The sequence below is a fragment of the Pongo pygmaeus genome, chromosome 11 (genome assembly GCF_028885625.2).
Source record: "Pongo pygmaeus isolate AG05252 chromosome 11, NHGRI_mPonPyg2-v2.0_pri, whole genome shotgun sequence".
Lineage (NCBI taxonomy): Eukaryota > Metazoa > Chordata > Mammalia > Primates > Hominidae > Pongo > Pongo pygmaeus.
In genome coordinates, this window is record NC_072384.2 from 94132808 (window position 1) to 94153276 (window position 20469).

A 20469-nucleotide genomic window follows, 5' to 3' on the forward strand; every position below is an offset into this window, starting at 1 on the left:
TATATAATGTATATAAATTCATATTTATATATAAAATTATATACAACATATATGTATATAAATTCATATTTATATATAAAATTATATATAACATGTATATAAATTATTCATATTTATGTATTATATATACATATTTTACATTTATATATAAATTATACATCTATATATAATACATACATACATCTAAGCTTATCTGTTATATATATGTAATATAATACATACATCTAAGCTTATCTGTTATATATATGTTTTACATTTATCAATGTGTGGGTATATATGTACACACACATTATATATACACACACATACTTACATACACATATATACATACATATATAAATATATATATGCACATAAACGTGTGTGTGTGTGTATATATATATATATATATATATATATATATACAGGAAGTTTATATGTGTTGCTATCATGGAGCCTCAAGCTTCCTCTTAATTACTTACCATCATAATCACCATTGTTTCAATAGCAGTCTTTGGCTTTACTTTCCCTGTGTTCTGTTCCAAATAAAAAGTGAAAGTTATGGGGTTCTCTGTTCTTAAGTCTCGCAGCTCTCCCTGGGCATAACCTGTCTGCCATTACTTGCAAGATGGGAAGGGGTGTAACAGTCCATTTATCTGGGAATGGAAACCTGCTTTACAATCAGATTGCTCAAAGAGTGATGGTCTTCTCAAATTGCCTCTCCTGACATGAAGCCTCCCTCTGACTATGGAGCTAGCTAGGGTGAGAGTGACCATTGCCCAATATTGTCCTGCCTTTTCTGTTGTGGAATTTCCATGATAGTAACAGAGATTGGGTGGAAGAAGGAAGCCCCTGACCCCTGGGCTTCACTTGCCTGGAATAGTGCTTCAACAGCATGAAGCTGTGGGGTTATAAAATATGCTGTTGTTCTGAACTTCCCATTAAAAACAAACAAAGAAAAACAAAACAGAGCCCTATACTAGGAGATGGGAGGAGAGGAAGCCTTATCTTTTTGGCACACCATCCTAGAAGAGAGCCTTTATTTCACTAAGCTGGGGCTAGTGAAGTGATAGAATGTGACTTGAATTTACAGATTCTCACTGTTCTTAACAAGATTTAGTAGATTTTTCTAAATACATAAATCTTTCTTTCATGAATAATCTTAGGAAAATTTCCAGAGACTTTAGAGGGGTGTGTGTGTGTGTGTGTGTGAGACAGAGAGAGAGATAGTGAGAGAGACAGAGAGATAGAGAGAGATTTCTGTTTTCATCAGTTATGATTGCTTTTCCGGGGAGAAGATCCAGGGGCACCTTACATCACTATTAGGGAAGTGTCTCCCTTCTTGTGTAGCACTCCTTTTTAATCACATTATCATGTATTACTTTTCATAATTACCTAAACCTTTCCATTTATTTATGCCTTTTTAAACAAATCAATTTTTTGGATCTGCCAAGTTACGTTGGATATATAGTTTGGATCACCATTTGACCTTGAATAAAAAGTTAGTTTTGTTGATTAGCCGGGCGTGGTGGCGGGCGCCTGTAGTCCCAGCTACTTGGGAGGCTGAGGCAGGAAAATGGCCTGAACCCAGGAGGTGGAGCTTGCAGTGAGCTGAGATCGCGCCACTGCACTCCAGCCTAGGCGACAGAGAGAGACTCCGTCTCAAAAAAAAAAAATAAATAAGTTAGTTTTGTTGGACATTTGTGTTTGGGTCAATCAAATGGTAATTATATTATTTCTTGGACAGATTCTCCACTGAGATTAAATTGTATCAATCTCCTCTGCTAAAATCTACTGATTTTCTGGTAGAACTTATACTCCTTACTTTAGAATGCATTCATAAATAATCTCTGTTAGCCTCTAGCTTGTTGTTGTGAACAATAACAGTCTTCATTTTTCCCATGCATAGCTCAGAGCTCTTAGACATGCCATTTCATTGACTGGCATGCATTTTCTGTATTTATCTCTAATTCTAAACTTCAGTATAACTATAAACTTCCTAGAAGCCCAGCTAAAATCCCCCATCTGTTGCCATATGATTAGTGTTCCCACTTTTGAGATTTTATATTATGTGCATTAGGAGATCGCTCCATCACTTATCATAGCTGATTACAATATTTGAGTTATTTTCTATCTTATTACTAGAATATGGTCAAGAACTTTCGAATCTTCTGAGTTTATAATTCTTCTTTTGACCTCAGTATCTGAGTATGATAGGTACTAAAGGAAAGCTTATTTTTCCTACAGAGCTCTTCTACAAGCAGAGCCCCTGAAGACACTCAGTACTTACTTAGTGTAGTACTTTTAATTTAGTATGAGGGACTAGAAACATTGAAAAGTTATGGAACCATTATTTTTGCTTTGATTTATAATTATTAAGTTATTTAAAATAAAAATACAAAGTTGAACATTTTTAATAAAAGTGTAGCTAAGGCCCTTTGTAAATGAGATATTATTATTTTTAAATCATTATGGCCTACTATATTTTGCAGATATCTTCTAATTTTAAATTGCAAAAGTTGTTCATTTTTAATTAAAATTAAAATTTGTACATATTAAGTGTCCACTAAGATTTAAAGTATGCTCCTGGCTGTGCATTTCTGATTGCTTTTATTTTATATTTTATACTTATAAGTAAACATATGTATAGTTTTACAAGCTAATCCCGATCTTGTTTGATCCCCTTACTAGATCTGAAAGGTTATTTTTAATAATTATTTACCAACTTTGTAGATAAGGATATTGAAATTGTTAGAGATTAAATGCCTTTTTCCAAGTACATGATACAGTCTGACGTCTGCCGCTGAATACTTATATTTACATGCACTGAAACTCAATCTTTCTCCCTCAAATTGAGAATGTTTCCTTTCTTAAAGCTTTGTCTTTTACATCGCAAAACAGGATAACAGGGAGAAATGACAAATTACGGAAGTGGTTACCTGATAATAAATCTTACTACCTTTAGGTGAAACACTTACAGGACTCTTTAGGATGGTGACAGTGTGTTTGGCTTAGGTTTATGTTTTCCACATTTAATGTCATCTTTACATCTTTCAAAAGCCAGCAAGAGTTTGCTATTCAGAAAGAGAGAGCATCTTACCTTCACAGCAAGAGACATCCTTTTAGATAATCCTTAGAACAAGCTAATGCTGAAAAACCTGATGGCATGAAGGAAGAGACCCATGTTGGAAAGGGAATATGGGTTGTTTACTAAGGGAAGAAATGCCAGTATCAGGCTCAACACTCATCTAACAGTGGGAATACTTGTTACATTAACAAGATTTACTGACAGACTCCATCTGTGTCTTCTCACCAAACAAGGTCACTCAGTCAGATACTATGGAGCCTAATGAGGAAAATGCCAAGTCTCTGGAGTGATAATAGAGGTTCACTCTGACTTACGCCTCAGGCACTGGCAATATTTTTAGATCTGGCAAATAAAATAAGGCACAGAAAAAGGTCATAATTTTTATCAAGCCAATCCACCTTGAAAAATAGCTGTGCAAGTAAATATATTTAATATTTTTTTACTTTCTTGAAATTCAAGGTTACTTTTCTCTTTTTCAAAGTGGTCCTGAAGGGTTTTAATACTTACCTGAACATTACATTTATATATGTTATTGGGTTAAAGGGTCTGTGCCACGGCTCCTTTATTTTATATCTAAGAAAGGAAATACCTACAAAATGCTAAAGGGGCTTGTTTTTTTTTTTTTTTTTTTTGTGCATGTAATGTATTACTAGCTCTTTCTTTGAAAAAAAGGCTCAAAATTTCTCTGTAGCATTAGATATCACGATATTTCTTAAACTTGGGAATTAGATGGTTGGTTTCATGTCTTAGCACCTGTAATCACAAAGCTATTAAGTAGCTTTTTTACTTGAGCAAATAGCTTATCATCTCTGAACCTGTGTCCTTAATGGACAAATAATGGATTTAGAATAAATAATAATTGAGATCCCTTAAAATGTAAACACTCTCCAGGCTCATTACTTATATATCAAACTATGTACCTTTTTTTTTTTTATCAGCAGACCTCTTCAAATACCTATTATATATAGCCCTAGTTTGATTCATGAAAACCACATGATATTAGAACATACCTAATTTCCTGGTCTGTTTTTATTATCCCTGCAATTTGTTCAAATGCCATCCACTAATTTGGTATTTTCTATAGATTTATGAAGTCTTGAAGTGTTTTGCTACAGCTTTCTTTATACATTCAAATTTTATTACAGAAATAAAAATAAATTAAAATATTTCCTAGTCTGTCAACTACTTCCACTCATTTTTTTATTGCTCAGGAATGATTCTCTCTTTAAAAATAAAGCAAACAAACATACAAAAAAAATCCACTAAGACATAAATGTCACAATCTGTACTTTATTTACTATACTGAAGTCAAAGATTGCGGAGTAACTGACCTTAAACATAATGGGAAGAGAAGCTTTCACAAGGATAAGACCCTGGATATAATCAACATTCACCAAAAACAAATCATGAACTGTAAATTTGCTGACTTATTGTAGTGCAACTGAGTAAAAGCCTCCATGGAAAATTTAAAGTATTTTATTCAACTAATTTTACTGAAAAGCAATTATGTATTGGTTGCCTTGTTTAAAGAATCAGGAAAGACAATTAGTCTAAGTTAAGGCATTTGAATTTGAGGTACCGTTGGTCTAGAACACACCATACAGAGTCCAGAGCTGGTAAAGGTCCATCATTTAGAAGTGATATAGAAAAGAACAAGACAGAGTAAAAGCTCTATGCCATCAGGACTAGAGATTAGTTTGTTAATTAAGAAATCAAATTATGGCAAGGATTAATAATAAAGAAAATGCCTTAAATATTTTAATTTGTAGCTTTTTTATTGTATTTATTTATTTATTTATTTATTCATTTTATTATACTTTTAAGTTTTAGGGTACATGTGCACAACGTGCAGGTTTGTTACATACCAACGGTGTGCTGCACCCATTAACTCGTCATTTAACATTAGGTATATCTCCAAATACTATTCCTCCCCCCTCCCCCGACCCCACAATAGGCCCCGGTGTGTGATGTTCCCCTTCCCGTGTCCCTGTGTTATCGTTGTTCAATTCCCACCTATGAGTGAGAACACGCGGTGTTTGGTTTTTTGTCCTTGCACTAGTTTGCTGAGAATGATGGTTTCCAGCTTCATCCATGTCCCTACAAAGGACATGAACTCATCATTTTTTATGGTTGAATAGTGTTCCATGTTGATATGTGCCACATTTTCTTAATCCAGTCTATCATTGTTGGACATTTGGGTTGGTTCCAAGTCTTTGCTATTGTGAATAGTGCCGCAGTAAACATACGTGTGCATGTGTCTTTATAGCAGCATGATTTATAATCCTTTGGGTATATACCCAGTAATGGGATGGCTGGGTCAAATGGAATTTCTAGTTCTAGATCCCTGAGGAATCGCCACACTGACTTCCACAATGGTTGAACTAGTTTACACTCCCACCAACAGTGTCAAAGTGTTCCTATTTCTCCACATCCTCTCCAGCACCTGTTGTTTCCTGACTTTTTAATGATCGCCATTCTAACTGGTGTGAGATGATATCTCATTGTGGTTTTGATTTGCATTTCTCTGATGGCCAGTGATGATGAGCATTTTTTCATGTGTCTTTTGGCTGCATACTTTTAAATGCATAAATGTAACTGAAACTCTTACAAATAAGACCTAGCATTTTCTTTGAGTATAAGCCTACTGACTGGCATTGTTTTAATTTTTTAATAAACCACACAAAAAATATCTCCTTACCTCAGTACTACTGAAAAACTCTGTGTACCACAGTAACAAATCTCAAAATGACACTATTTCTAGAGTGTCTCTGCTTACTAAACCAGCGTAAGAATGTTCACACATTGCGTTACAAATTTTTACAATAGTTCCCTCATTCCTTTACCATCTTGAGGCCTTTTTAAAAATGTAGCATAATAATATAGTTTTGATATAATTAATTTATAAATTTTTAAATTTACATAAATCTCAGCAACTCCAATTTTATTATACAAAAATTAAACACTGTATTTCTTATGTCCATGTAAAAATATTATTGCATAATGCATTTCAAATTTCAGTATTTTTTATTAACACATAATAACATGTATTAATACCTGATACATATTTACGGGGTACAGATGATTTTTGATACATGCATACAATGCAAAATGATCACAACAGGGTATTTATTATATTAATCATCCAATCATTTGTCATTTCTTCATGATGGAAACATTCCAGATATTCTTTTCCAGGTATTTTGAAATATACAATTAATTACTGTTAACTATAGTTATCCTGTAGTGCTGTCAAAAACTAGAACTTATTCCTTCCATCTAATTATATGTTTGTGCCCATTAACCAACCTCTTTTCAGCCCCATACCCACCCTTCCCAGCCTCTGGCATCTATCACTCTACCTTTACTTTCATGAAATCAACTTTTATAGCACCCACAGGTGAGTGTGAGCTTGTGATATTTGTCTTTCTGTGCCTAGCTTATTTTATTTAACAAAATGACCTCCAGTTCCATCCATGAACCCGCCAATGATGGGATTTTACTTTTTTTTATGATAGATAGAATTCCATTGTCTATATAGACCACGTTTGCTTTATTCATTCTGTTGTTGATGGACAGTTAGGGTGATTCCATATCTTGGTTATTGTGAATAGTGCTGCAATAAACAAGTGGAGTACAGCTATCTATTTGATATGCTGATTTCTTTTCCTTTGAATAAATACCATCAAATGAGATTGCTGGATCCTATTGTAGGTCTTTTTTTTTAGTTTTATGAAAAATTGTCACACTGCTTTCCATAATGGCTAAACTAATTTACATTTCCACCAGCAATGTGTAATAGTTCCCTTTTCTCCTAGTCCTTTCCAGCATTTATTTTTTATTTCTTTGATAATAGCCATTGTAACTGAGGTGAGATGATAATTCATTGCCATTTGAACTTGCATTTCCATGATGATTAGTAATGTTGAGCATTTTTTAATATACATGTTATACATTTGTATGTCTTGTATGTCTTATTTTGGGAACGTCTACTCAGATTCTTTGCCCACTTTTTAATGGGTTTATTTATTCTTTTGCTGTTGTTTGAGTTTTTTTTTCTTCTGAATTCTGAGTATTATTCCCCTGTCAGATTAATAGCTTTTTCTCTCAATCTAAAGATTGTTTCTTCACCCTGTTTATTGTTTTCTTTGCTGTCCAGAGCTTTTTAGTTTAATGTAGCCCACTTATCTATTTTTGTAGAGGCATTTTGCCTGTGCTTTTGAAGTCCCAGTCATAAAATCTTTGCCTAGACAACTGTCCTAAAGCATTTCCCCTGTTTTTGCCTAGAAGTTTTATAATTTTAGGTCTTATGATTTAAACACTTAGTGTTACTGTGATGTATCACATTTATTAATTTGCACGTGGTGGAGGTATGTTCATCGTTTACTTCCTTCTGCCTGTGGATGCCACCGAGGAAGCATTGTTAAAGTCTCTCCTCCCCTTGCCATTATGTCTAAATCAGAGTCTCCTAAATAGCCCGAACAGCTGAGGAAGCTCTTCATTGGATGGTTGAGCTTTGAAACAACTGATGAGAGCCTGAAGAGCCATTTTGAGCAATGGGGAGTGCTCACGGACTGTGTGGTAATGAGAGATCCAAACACCAAGCGCTCCAGGGGCTTTGGGTTTGTCACATATGCCACTGCAGAAGAGGTGGATGCATCCATGAATACAAGGTCACACAAGGTGGATGGAAGAGTTGTGGAACCAAAGAGACCTGTCTCAAGAGAAGATTATCAAAGATCAGGTGCCCACTTAACTGTGTAAAAGATATTTGTTGGTGGCATTAAAGAAGACACTGAAGAACATCACTTAAGATAATATTTTTTAACTGTATGGAAAAATTAAAGGGATTGAAATCATTACTGACCAAGACAGTGGCAAGAAAAGGGGCTTTGCGCTTGTAAACTTTGACGACCATACCATTACTGGGAATGGCCACAACTATGAAGTTAGGAAAGCCCTGTCAAAGCAAGAGATAGCTAGTGCTTCATCCAGCCAAAGAGGTCGAAGTAATTCTGGAAACTTTGATAGTGGTCGTGGAGTTGGTTTTAGTGGGAATGACAACTTTGGTTATGGAGGAAACTTCAGTGGTCTTGGTGGCTTTGGTGGCAGCTGTGGTGGTGGTGGATATGGTGGCAGTGGGGTTGGCGATAATGGATTTGGTAATGATGGAAGCAATTTTGGAAGTGGTAGAAGCTACAGTATATTTGGCGATTACAACAATAGGTCTTCAAATTTTGGATCCATGAAGGGAGGAAACTTTGGAGGCAGAAGTTCTGGTCTCTGTGGTGGTGGAGGCCAATCCTTTGATAAACCATGAAACCAAGATGGCTATGGCAGTTCCAGTAGCAGTAGTAGCTATGGCAGTGGCAGAAGATTTTAATTACTGCCAGGAAACAAAGCTTAGCAGAAGAGAAGAGTCAGATAAGTGACAGGGAAGCTACAGGTTACAACAGATTTGTGAACTCAGCCAAACACAGTGGTGGCAAGGCCTAGCTGCTACCAAAGGAAAAAAAATGTTTTAGACAAATACTCATGTGTGTGGGCAAAAAACTAGAGGTCTGTATTTGCGATAAGTTGTATAACAGGTTATTTTAGTTTCTGTTCTGTGGAAAGTATAAAGCATTCCAACAAAAGGTTTTAATGTAGTTTTTTTTTTTTTACACCCATGCTGTTGATTGCTAAATGTAATAGTCTGATCATGATGCTGAATAAATGTGTCGTTTTTTTTTTTTTTTTTTTTTAAATGTGCTGTGTTAAGTTAGTCTACTCTGAAGCCATCTTGGTAAATTTCCCCAACAGTGTGAAGTTAGAATTCCTTCAGAGTAGTGCCAAGTTCTATTTGGAATTTATATACAGTCTGCTTGGGTGGAGAAGCCATTGTCTTCAGAAACCTTGGTGTAGTTGAAAGATGGTTACTGTTATGACCCGAAGTTCACCATTAAAAGGGATCACCCAAGCCACCCAAGCAAAATCATGGAATTATTAGTTATAAAAATGATTGTGGCCACATCTTACGCAATATATCTAAATTGAATGATGGTACCAGATAAAATTATAGATGAGAATGAAGCTTTTGTATCATCCATTATCATGTGTAATCAATAAACGATTTAATTCTCTTGAAAATAAAATAAAATAATTTGCATGTTTTGAACGATGTTTGCATCCCTGGGATAAATCTGACTTGATCGTGGTGTGTTATCTTCTTAATATGTTGTTGGATTTGACTTGCTACTATAATGTTGAGGATTGTTTCATTTATATTCATCAGGTTTATTTTCTTGTAGTTTCCTTTTCTTTTGTGTCCCTATCTAGTTTTGGTATTAGGGTAGTGCTGGCCTCATAGAATGAGGTAGTCAGAATTATCTCCTCTTCTAATTTTTGGAATAATTTGAGAATTGTAACTAGCTTTTCTTTAGAAGTCTGGAAGAATTCCATGTAGCAGTAAAGCCATGGGGTCTTGGGCATTTGTTTTTTTGGAAGACTTTTATTGCTGATTCAATCTCATAGTCGTTATTGGCCTGTTCAAGTTTTCTATTCCATCCTAGTTCAATTTTGGTAGGGTGTATGTGTCCAGGAATTTATCAATTTCCTCTAGGTTTCCAATTTGTTGTCATATGATTGTTCATAATAAATTCTAGTGATCCTTTATGTTTCAGTGATATCAGATGTAATGTCTCATTTTTATCTCTGATTTTATTTTTTCAGGTCTTCTCTCTTTTTTTCTTGACTAGTATAGCAAGCAGTTTATCAATTATGTTTATCTTTTGGAAAAAATAATTTTTCATTTCATCGATTTTTTATAATTTTTTAGCCTCCATTTTGTCTAGTTGTTTTCTAATCTTTATTATTTCTGTCCTACTAATTTGGGGTTTGATTTGTTGTTACTTTTCTGTTTCTTTGAGGTGCATCATTAGGATTGTTATTTAAATTCCTTCTCCTTTTTGTAGATGTTTATTGGTGTGAAGTTTCCTCTTATCCCTGCTTTTGCTGTGTCACGTGGGTTTTTGTTTGTTGTATTTCCATTTTTACTTGTTTCAAATTTCCTTTTACATTTTTTCTTACTATCTTTGTCGATGCAAAGGTAATTTAAAAGTATGTTCTTTAATTTCCATGTATTTGTTAAATTTTCAAAGTTCCCTTTATTATTGATTTGTAGTTTTATTCCTTTATGTTCTAAAAAGATATTTGATATGATTTAAATTAAAAAAACATTTAAACTTGTTTTGTGGCCTAATATATGGTCTATCCCAGAGAATGTTTGCATGTGCTGATGACAAGACTGTGTATTCTGCTACTGTTTGATAAAAGGTTTAGTAAATAAATTTCTGTTAGGTCCATTTAATCTACAGTGCAAATTTAGTCTCACATTTCTTTGCTTATTTTCTCTCTAAATAATCTGTCCAATGCTGAAAGTGTGGTGTAGAAAGTCCCAACTATTAATGTATTGGTGTCTATCTCTCCCTTTAATTCTAATAATATTTGTTATATATATATATATATACACATATCTATAGACACACACACACACACACACACATCTTCCAATGTTGACTGTGTGTGTGTGTGTGTTTACAATTGTTATAATATCTTGGTGATTTTGCCCATTTGTTATTATATAATGACCCTTACGTCACTTTTTATGTTTTTGACAAAAGAGTGTTTTGTCTAATATAGGTATAAACATTCTACATGCTTCTGTTTTCTGTTTGTGTGGAATATTTTCTTTTCATCCCTTTCGTTTCAGTCTATTTCTGCCTTTACACATAAAGTAAACTTCTTGTCAGCAACATACAGTTAGATTTCTCTTTTAATCCATTTAGCCAGTCTATATCTATATCAAATTATGTAAATTCAAGGTTGTTATTAATACATGAGGACTTAGTACTGTCATTTTGTTAATTGCATTCTGATTATGTAGTTTATCTCTTGTTCCTTTCTTCTTTTAGTGTTTACTTTTATTTTTCAGTGTTTTTTTTTTGTAAAGGTAACATGTCAGTCCATTTTCTTTCTAATTTAGGTATATTCTCTGTCAGTGAGTTTTATAATTTAGTGGATTTCAACGATGGTAGATTGCATTCCTTTGCTTCCAGATGTACGATTCTTGTAAGCATTTATTTTAGGGCCAGTCTAGTGATAATGAATTCCCTCCTTTTTTGCTAGTCTTAAAAAACATGTATTTCTTGGCAGGCCATGGTGATTCATGCCTGTAATCCCAGCACTTAGGGAGGCTGAGGCAGGATGATCAGTTGAGGTCAGGAGTTCAAGACCAACTTGGCCAATATAGTGAAACCCCATCTCTACTAAAAATACAAAAATTAGCAGGGCATGGCAGCGGGAGCCTGTAGTCTCAGCTACTTGCGAGGCTGAGGCCAGGACAATCACTTGAACCTGGGAGGTGGAGGTTGCAGTGAGCCGAGACCACTCCACTGCATTCCAGCCTCCTGGGTGAAAGAGAAAGACTGTCTCAAAAAAAAAAAAAGTATTTCTCCTATATTTTTGAAAGATACCTTTGTGGAGTATAGTATTCTTAATCTGCAGTACTTTTTCGGTCAGCATTTTAAATATATCATCCCATTCTTTTTTTCTTTTTTTTTTTTTTTTTTGAGATGGTGTCATGCTCTGTCACCAGGCTGGAGTGCAGTGGTGTAATTTCGGCTAACTGCAACCTCTGCCTCCCAGATTGAAGCGATTCTCCTGCCTCAGCCTTCTGAGTAGCTGGAGCTACAGTTGTGCACCACCACGCCCAGCTAAATTTTGTATTTTTAGTAGAGATGGGGTTTCACCATGTTGGCCAGGATGATCTTGATCTCTTGACCTTGTGATCTGCCCACCTCAGTCTCCCTATCATCCCATTCTTTTCTGACCTGTGAAGCTTTTGCCAAGAAATCTGCTGTTAGTCTTAAGAATTCTCTTATATATGACTTAATACTTTTTCTTCCTCTTTTAGAATTTTTTTTTTTGTTTCTCTTTTTCTTGTTTGACTATAAAATGCCTTGGAGACGACAATATTGTCTTGTAACTATTTGGAGATATTTGATCTTCCTCTATCTGAATGTTTATATGTATTTTCCAAGATTTGAAAAGTTTTCACCTATTTTATTATTAAATATGGTATTTATGTCTTTTCAAAAGTTTATTTTCCTTCTGTAACTCCAAAAATTCAAATGTGTAATCACATTATGGTGTCTCATATGTTCAAAGCTTTTTAAAAATTCTTTTTTATTCTTCTTCCTCCTCCTCCTCTCCTCCTCCTTTCCTCCTCCTCCTGTACCTCCTCCCTCCTTTTTCTTCTTCTTCTTCTTCACCTGCTCCTCCTCCTCCATTTTTTGTCTCACTGTGTTACTTCTAAAACCTGCCTTTAAATTTAAAAATTCTTTTCTCTGACTGATTTAGTTTACTGTTTAATCTCTTAAGTATATTGTTATTTTACTCATGAAATTCTCCCATTTCAAGATTTTGGTTTCTTTTTTATGATATCCATTTTTTGTTGAATTTCTAATACAGATCATTAATTTTTTTTCTAACTTATTTGTATTGTTTATCTGTGTTCTCTTATATCTCATTGTGTTTCTTTAATCATTATTTTGAATTCTTTGGTGGGCATTTTATAGATTTCCTTTTTGGGGGTCTGTTACTGGAGAATTATTGTGTTCTTTTGAAGTGTCATGTTTTCTTGCTTTTTCATGTTTCTTGTGTCCATACATTTATATCTGGGCATTGGTGTAACAGTCATTTCTTTTAATTTTATGAATTAACTTACATAGAAAAGATTTTTTTTCTCCAGAAAGATGTAATGTATCCATAGTGTTTGTTGGGTAGAATGTTTTGCCTTTAATTCTGGTGTAGTCTCTGCATAATTCCCCTGGCTGTAATTACCATCAGTAGTTTCTGTGAGTTCTTCAGTAGCTTAAGCTATAGTTATTAGTGGAGTCAGTGGTGAGGTTTTGCTGGAAATGGGACATCAGCTGAACCCATCTTTGGCGACAAATTATGATGGCAATGAGCTGGAAATGCTTCTCTTTCAGCCCCTGGGTGGCATACATGATTGCTGCTGATGGCAACTTTGAGCTGGCCAATCCTTATACCTCTAGGTGGTATACCTCTAGGCAGGTGCCAGCAGAGGCAGTGGTCTGCCAGGCAGTCCTTGGGATCCAAATGATACACATGGTGTCAACATTGGCAGTAGCAATTCCAAGCCAATACTCATACCCTTAAGTGGTGTACATGGGCTCTAGAAAACTCAATTAATTTGGGGAAGATTTTCATGAACTTTCTTTTTGTTCCCATGCCTTAAGCAGACATACTTATTCCATGTTCTGGATCTTTCATATTATATAATGCAGTAATATGATATTTCATTAATTTTCTTTCACATTCCTACTTTCAGCTCCTCTACATATAGATTAACATATTCTAAGCTATTATCACCGTCAATGAATCACCATTTCTAGAATATTGTATTAATTTTAAGCCTCCATCATGCCCTTGTTTTCTGAAAAGTAAATTCTTTATTTCCTTCTTGATTCTTATCTCACCAATGCTTTCCACTCCACTCTAACTCTCACCTCTCAAATTTAGGGCTAATCTTTTCTTCTTCTTTGTACACTGACCATAATTCTATTCACAGCAAATTTTGTCCTAATGATGCTACAGAAGACATAGCTATATAGGAGACAAAATGAGAGAACTACAGAGACAAAATATTTCATTCACTTTGCCCCACCCTCATATTTATTGCATTCATCTCCTTATTCTAGAACCTCACAAATAACAGTAAAAGTTGATGGAATGAATAAATGTATCAAAATTTGAGAAAATGCAGAATACAAATACTGTTTTCTGTTAATGTGTCTTCGATTTGGCCATACTTTCTCCAAATAAAGCATTGAAACCACCCTAGATGTCTCAGAAGTCATTACATTTTTATAGGGCACAAAGTAAAAGAATGTCCAATCTTATGTTGATTTTTTTTTCTATTTAGACACAACTCATTTCAAATTTAATGAAGGTATTTCTTTAAAAAATGATCTCTTACTAAGTAAATATGATTAATACATAAAGCATAAAAGCACTAACATCTACACAGAATATAAGCATAAACTACTTAGTAATAAGGTTTAGATTTTAAAATTTAAAAGTCACTTGTTAACCGCACCCCTCTTTTGCTCCAAATATGTGGCTGTCATTTTTTCTATAACTTCTAGAACTATAAGCATTTTTCTATAACTGCAAATACAAAAAATTAATTGGGAGAAGCTTAGAATAATATAAAAGAAATTGACATCAAACTTAAATATGAATAACTATGAATCTATATAGAATTATAAAAAACCATTGGAGCATACATGATTTGTTTAGCATTGTCTATATGAGTCTATATGACTGAGTTTGATGGTTCTTGGGAAAATTATAAGAGTTTTGAGAAAAATTGGTAATCCACTCCAGCAAATATTTATTGAATAAGAAGCGTGGAATTGAAAACATTTCTGTCTATTTTCTGCATTATTTTCTACAAATTGGCACATAATGCAGAAGCAGATATAAATATTTTAGCTTTTTATTGCCTATTGCTTGGTTACTGTAGTTTTTCTTCAGTCTAAAACTGTAAAAATGAAAAATCTATTTATGGGAAGAAATTGATATGAAAGATTTCATTTGAATTTATTCTTCCTAAAATATAACTAAGATAAATATTTAATATCTTAATCTTATTTTTATTTTTGTTAATATTTTATAAAGTTATAGGCTAATGCATTTTTAAGACAGAGTTCCAAATATCATATAGTTTTGTAACAATACATGTATTTATCAATTGATGAAAATTTTTAATACTTTAATTTTTTAGATTTGTAATACAAGTTGTATTTTAATTTACTGCACGTATATTTAAAATATAAGAATTTAATTTATTTGGAAGTACTTTATTTATTTATTTATTTATTTTTTGCTTACTTTGAGGAAAGGTATTGTATCTACCTAGTTTTTAGAAAGGGGAATAAATGGTACCCAAATTAATAATTACAATTGAGGCTATCCTCAGGTCAAATTGCAAAAGTAGTTTACTTTCACATTCAATGTCTCATTTCAGTCTGATTAACAATAAGACGTCTGCACGACAATTGTCTGCTTTGAAACATGACCTTTCTAAATAAACATTTATAAGTTTTGTTTGTATAAATTATTCTATGAATATTTTACCATTATGTTCATATATTTGCAGATGAAAGTGTTTGCCTTTTAAATGGGGCTTTTTGTAGATAAAGGCTTTACTCAAAGTAAATTGAGAAGCCAGTGGTACAGAGGACGCTTCTCAGGGACTATCAAATTAAAAATATAAATTGTAACACTAGTCTAGAGTATATTAACATTTCAATGTGCTCATTCCATGAATGTGATTTTACTTGTAATTTCAGAATATATGAGTGTGATTATATGCTGATTATTCACATTAGTACTTGTAGTTACTGAAATTGACTAATGTTCATACCCAGGATTATGCCTCTCTATTGTGTGTTTGTCTGTATGACACCTAGGAAGGGAGGAATAGAAGAGGGAAGAGAAAGAGAGAGATTAGGAAAAATTTTAATTTAAGAAAAATTATATAATATTTTATAGTATTTTCTACACCTGTACTTAGAAGCTTTAAAATATATATATATGCTTAAATATGCTTAGAATTCTATATTTCAGGCTGAGCTCAGCCATAGTTTTCTTCTGGTGGTTTCCCTTTACGGTACTCACATTGCTGCAGCCTTCCGTAGCTTCATTGGAACCGGATAGTTCACTATGGTCTCACTTTAATTAATGCATCTCACAGGTGAGTAATTTGTTGATTGTTGGCAAAATGCATCCCTTTTCTACCATGTTTTCTCCCAATAAGAATATCTAGATCTAATGACATGGATCTAAGAGGATGGCAAGGAAGCTGTGAGGCCCTGTGAATTCTTGCTCAGAAGTGACACAACAGCACTTCTGATAGATTTGATTAGTCAAAGCAAGTCACAAAACCAATTTTCAAGGGGCAAGGAAAAATATACATTACCTCAGTGTGAAGAGCTGTTGTAAAGTGTTTGTTCTCATGTTTTACCTAAATATTAAGTATTTTTTTATTTTTGTGTTTATTTGGAAAATTTTCTAGAATTATTGTTCTTACCATAAGCAAACGGATTTTTGGAAAGTGACAAATATTCTTTTAGGGAATATTCATTTGTCATTAAGCACAAAAGCTTACCTTTTAAAAAGTCATATTAAAAATGTACATTATTGTGATTTTAAAATAAATATTCTTTGATATTCAAATTTTTAATTTCTATCCTTTTAATTTTGAGGAGAGAAGAAAGTCTGGCCAAATAATACTGATATTCACAATCAATTTCTTAATCAGAAAGGTCTTGAATGTTATCTAAATAAATTTGTGTTTAATTTTAATTATATTAGTTTAGTTATAATGCTTTTAATTTTATTGTACAAAAGATAGTGAATGACAATTGGACAGTTTAAATCTTCTTTAAAGTTAAAAAGATTGAAAGAGAATTCTCCATAGGAGTGAGCAATAGGGACTAGACTAAAATTTTTCTCTGGAAGTATATCTGGACAGTATAATGATCATTAGAATTATGGATGAAACTTAAAAGACTAAATATAAATACATTTTCATTATGAACTGGAAGCAATCGAGATATATATATATGTGTCTATATCCATATGTCTATATATTTCATGTGTAGTATGAAATAATCTATATATTTCATACTATCGACTATCTTGTGCCTATAGCATGAAAATTATCTTAGGATACATAAACACACACACACACGCACACACACATACTATCATTCAGTTGTTTGAGTTTCACTCAGTCTAAATTTTCACATTATAGATGTTTTGTGAAAACAAAAATAAAATCTTCAAGAAAATAATTTTTGGGAAAGGAGAGGCAAGGGAAATGAAAAACCGAACCTCTGATAACAAGACTGCATTAAAATATTTGTGGATTGGCTGGCTTTTAAACTCTATACTATTTAGAATATGTGAACTTACAAATTAATCTTGATTCTTAATTCATTGTTATGAAAGTACAATATTGTTTACACCACACAGATTAATTCATGTCCTGCCATGCAGAATTATGAAGGAATGAAAGTCTATTTCATTTCCGTACAAGATGGCTGTTCCTCAAGTTTAGTAACTTTGGAAATTCATCCTTAGTTAATCTCTTGGTGCAATAAGAAAAGTTCTATTATATTTACTATATTTAATTACTCACAAGTTTTTTCATGTGTATTTTTCTACCTGTGATATCCCCAGTTAAAGATCTTGATGATGTAAGCAGCAATTGATATCTCTGACTCATCGTAAGAGCTACTTTGAAAAATATTTTCAGCTGTAAGATAATTGTGAGACACATGCCACCTGTGAGGGAAGCCTGGCGTCTCGGAAAACTCACACATGCACACACATGAATATATGTAATATATAATGTAATGTACATCTTCGCTGAGACAGAACACTTGCTGTATGATGGGGGTTAGTGAGTAAGTAAGCTCTGCTTTACTCCCTTGATTCCTCTTATTTAACTGATGATTTTTGAATTTTTCTTCCACTTCAAAACTTAATTCTTGAATTGGTGACCTCGAATTTGACTGATTTGCCCTACAAGGGCACAGTGGATGAACAAGGCTTATTAGCAAAACCCGTTCACACAATTATGTTCTCTCAAGTCATTTACACAGCATTTCATGATTGATATTTAAAGCACTCAGTATTACACCTAGTAATTGAATATTTGGTTAAAATAAGGGTCTTATGCATGGGTTAAATGTCATAATATATGACTATGAGGGCAGTCCATTGTCCCTACAGTTATATTCCCTTTGTAATGTTAAAAACTATACCCCTCCAACATTTTACCATGGTCATATTTTATAAACTACGTCAATATTTTTGTTTTATTCACCTAGATTTATTTATTAGTTATGCTAATAACTTTAGTCTTGGCCTGGATTATCTATAATTCTGACCCCAGTGCTCTATATGAGTTTCCCCATGGTCACTATAATTATTTATACGCAATTATGTACTGTCAGTGAATTTTTTTATGGCAGCTTGTAATTCAATAACCACAGACGCTATGAGAATCACTAAACAAATGTTAGCATAGAAATTTTTTATGAAAAATTGATTATGTAGGGTTTTTAATGACTTCTGATTATGGTAGTAATATATAATTTAAATATATAAAATATGACAAATACAGAACACAGGCAAAATATGTTTACTATGAATATTTTGGTTTAAGTTACTTATTTTTATGGGTCCTCTATGTTTTAAAAAATAGCTAATACAAGTACTACTACTAATAATAGCTACAATCTAACAAAACCATTTTTATATAAAGCATTTTTTCTCAGATTTTAATACATTCACTTTATTTCCAAATAACACTCTACTTAGGCATTGCTTGTTTTACAGATAACTAATGACCAGAATATTTAAACACATTATTACAGGCTACAGAATTATTAAGTATAATAATCCAAATTCAAACCAAAATCTTTGTCTCTCAAGCCTAATATCTTAATCACTGTATTATATGAAAATAATGGAATAATTTACAGTATACACATTCTTAAAATTAATATAAAAGAGTGAAAAAAGTTGGAATGAGAAGAGAGAAAAAAACAGCAAAGAGTATTGCTCTAGGCAAATAAGGCTTAAACCCGCTAAGGAACTTCTTGAAACATTATGTAAACACTGGAAGACTTAGGACATCAGCTGCTGACCTACAAAGAGCAAAGTATATAATATACAACTATTGTGGACATTGACTTAGATCCCAGTATCTAAACACTTTGTGCTCACTTCCACCAGAATATCTACATGGGTGATCAGCAGAATATTAACCCCACAAAGAGGTCCAAAATCTGGCTCCCCTGTCCTGTGAATAATATACGCAGAAATGGCTAAATACATTTGCAGATAAAATTAAGCTGGCTAATCAACTGAATTGAGATTGGGGGGTTTGTGGTGGAATATCCAAGTGGGCCCAGTACAATCACAAGGGATCTCACACAGTGGAATACAAACACAGAAGAGAGAGAGTGTCAGAGTGATGTAATATAAGAAGTATTTCACTAACTGTTGCTTATTTTGAAGATGGAAGGGGGCTACAAGGCAAGAAGTGCAGACAGCTTCTAGAATATGGAAGAGGCCAAAAAAAAAAAAAAAAATTCTCCCCTATGAGCCTCCAAAAGATAATACAGTTCTGCTGACTCCTTGATTTGAGACAGGTGAAACTCATTTTAGACTTTGAATCTCCAAAGTAGAAAATCATACGTAGGAAACTAATGCAATACTTTTTCCCCTAGACCGCCCTCTTTTCCATCATCTAATCTTATTTTCTCCAGATCTTTGACAAGCATCCAAGCCATTGGCTAATTCTCAAGAATACATCTAAATCAGACCACTGTTTCCTTTACATTAAAAAAATAATTGCGTGTATTACTAACATTTCTAATCATTTACCACTGTTATTTTGGGCCACTCTTGAGTTGGACTGTAGTGAGGCAACAGTTTATTGTCAACTCACAGCATCATATCAAGCAGAATCATCCATAAACTGGGACTGATTTTTGTTATTCTCTTTTCACCAGAATATCATAGGAACATTCTCAATGAGTTCATAGGTTTGGGCTGAAAAAAGTGCCAGTGCAATGGAAATAGATGGCATGGCATCAGAATCACCTGTTTGTATAATTTTCATAAGTCCACTGGACATGCTCATGCTAAGTTCTGAATTAACCATTTCCATTATCTAATGGACTTCTCCTGAACTTTTGACCTGATTCATTTGAAAATATCCTACTCATGACAATTAATTTCTGTTATACGGTTACATAATGTGCCATGGTTAACTACTGTTTCTATTTGGGTCAAATAGCCTGCCAGGAAATTTTTTTCTAATAGTTCCCTGCTGCTCAAGGAACTCGTCATCCACTCCACAGACATTTATATCTAGAATCATGAGATTAGCCTGGCCTGGCAAAACAATTGTGGAAGAATCTTAAACTGCTACAGAGCCCTGTCTTCTATGGGCACCACTCAAAACTACAATCCTTTTGAGATGAAACCACCTTTGCAAAATTATAACTGAGAAATTATAACAGTAAAAGAAATCAGACCTAACTGACCCCATCTTCCTTCTAACCTCTAAACTGTCTTTGTTCATTCCTGGGCATAGGCCGAACTAGCCTTGGGAAGGAATTTAGTGTAGTTTAAACACTGAAACAAAATTGATAATATCCCTTTCCTGAAAGACATCCTTCTTGCCTAGGGACCAGTCTGCCTTTGCAGGACTAACAAATTAACTACGAGATTAGCAATTACAGTTTACGGGTCAT

General features: G+C 33.5%; 1 pseudogene; it reads left to right on the forward strand.

Annotated features, from left to right (window-relative positions):
• The first annotated feature begins 7513 nt into the window (after positions 1–7513).
• LOC129031711 (heterogeneous nuclear ribonucleoprotein A1-like) lies at positions 7514–8447 on the forward strand (annotated as a pseudogene).
• Positions 8448–20469: the final 12022 nt, after the last annotated feature.